The sequence below is a fragment of the Mustela lutreola genome, chromosome X, assembly GCF_030435805.1.
Source record: "Mustela lutreola isolate mMusLut2 chromosome X, mMusLut2.pri, whole genome shotgun sequence".
Lineage (NCBI taxonomy): Eukaryota > Metazoa > Chordata > Mammalia > Carnivora > Mustelidae > Mustela > Mustela lutreola.
This window is the reverse complement of record NC_081308.1, coordinates 34,337,531-34,339,385: the sequence shown is the minus strand read 5'-3', so window position 1 is coordinate 34,339,385 and position 1,855 is coordinate 34,337,531. Positions and strand designations below refer to the sequence as shown.

Here is a 1,855-nt window from a genome sequence, read left to right as displayed (position 1 = left end):
TTAAATGAGATATCGTTATTTGCCTATTACATTAACACAGTTACGGAAGGGTGGAGCCAAATGACCGGTGTGAGGCAACATCAGTGTGGGTGCAAATAGATACAACTGGTCTAGAAAAGCATTCAAATCAAGCCTTTAAAATGTTTCTGCCCTTTATTACACGGCTTGGAATTGACCTGGAGGAAATAATTTTGGACAGAGGCAAACACGGCAACATGATAAAGAACAAAAATAAGGAACACAGACTCCATTCCCACTATCAAGCAATGATTTGGGACTAGCTAACCAATATTTCACATTTGCTATCTACAGACTGTGTCGGGGCTTCACGGATATGACCCTATTTAATCGTTTCAGAAACCACATGGAGTAGCTACTATTACCCCCATTTTACAAATGGTGAAACTGAGGTCATTTGCCCATAGACAGAACTGGATGCTGAAGGAATCAGGGCAAGAACTGGGATCTCTTTGACTCCATAGCACTTAAACAGTGTCTCTGTACCAGAGAACATTATGCGTGCAAATTAAATTTTAATGAGAGGTTAAAAATTTAATGTTGAGTGAAGATGGGATAGAAAATTGTATGTATTTAATCTTTTTTTTTTTTTAAACTAGGCTCCGTGCCCAACGTGGGGCTTGAACTCACGACCCTGAGATTGAGAATCGCATGCTCTACCAACTGAACCAGCCAGGCACCCCTATACATATTTAATCTTAATTTTGCAATACACACATACGTGCATGTGCGCACGCACATTGGGAAAAAAATTTGTGAAATGCAGCAAATATTAACAGAGGTTATTTCTGAGGGGATGTTCTCTGAGGAACTATTGTTTTCTACTTTATAACTTAGCTATATCTCCTATTTTTCTACTATGATTAAGAAGTTATTTTTAAGAGAGAAAAACTGAAATGTTAAGGGAAAAAAAAGCCACGGTTATAAGGGGCATGTATGTCCCACAGATAAACAGAAGCTCACAGAACAGTAAAGATTTTTTGCTTGCTCTGGAGTCTGGCCATAGGGACATCCCCCATACTCGCTTTGCTGGGGTCTCAGAGTAATACAGCTTTCTTTGTTTTCATTTCTCTACTTCCATGAGCTCGGCATTGGATGGCTGGATTAAGATGGAATTGTTATATAACTCTGCCTTGCTGCACAGATTGCAAGAGGTGACCAGATCTCTCCTCTCCTTTTCTTCAAACTGGCAGGTGTTCACACACCTGCAGGTGCTTCTGAAGATGTTCACCTTCTGCGCTCATCACGTGTCAGAGATCCACATGATGACCCGACCCACGGGAACAAATCAAGCAGACCATGATCCTCAGTCTGAATCACTGCAGACACACCACACAGGAGCCTCCTGGAAACACAGGGCCTTTGCACCTGCGCACTGTATACGGCCCGAGCCAGAGAAATGTCGACACAAGGCAGAATCCAAGTTGGCACATATGCATACATATCATTTTTATGGTGGTTGTTTCTTTGCTCTCTTGAGAGACCTGACCAGAACATGCCCACAAAGGATAATTGTTAGGTAAATGTTCGTGGTCCTGTTGCTATTGTGTTGTTGTAGAAGCTTCTCCAGTGGAATCATAAAAATGAGGTATTCATTAAGCCATGGTTGAGAAAACATTCCCAACCGGTAGACTGAACAACATAAACTATGAGAATTAAATTGATCTTTTTTGGCCATTGGTTTTTCTGAAACTCGATCACAGAGTCACATTGAGCTCTCTGCCCAAACTATGTGTTCTTAGTTACACATGGTTTCTGCACAGATGATAGAGCCATCAGTTAAAGGTCTGGGTCTGTGGCCCTACCAATTCACTGTGGCCCTATCAATTCACTATCT

At 41.5% G+C, this 1,855-nt stretch overlaps 1 non-coding gene across 1 annotated transcript; it reads right to left on the bottom strand.

The window, feature by feature from the left end:
* Positions 1-623: 623 nt before the first annotated feature.
* On the bottom strand, positions 624-696 carry TRNAE-CUC (transfer RNA glutamic acid (anticodon CUC)). Its single transcript has one exon. It is a non-coding gene; the product is annotated as a tRNA-Glu (tRNA).
* Positions 697-1,855: the final 1,159 nt, after the last annotated feature.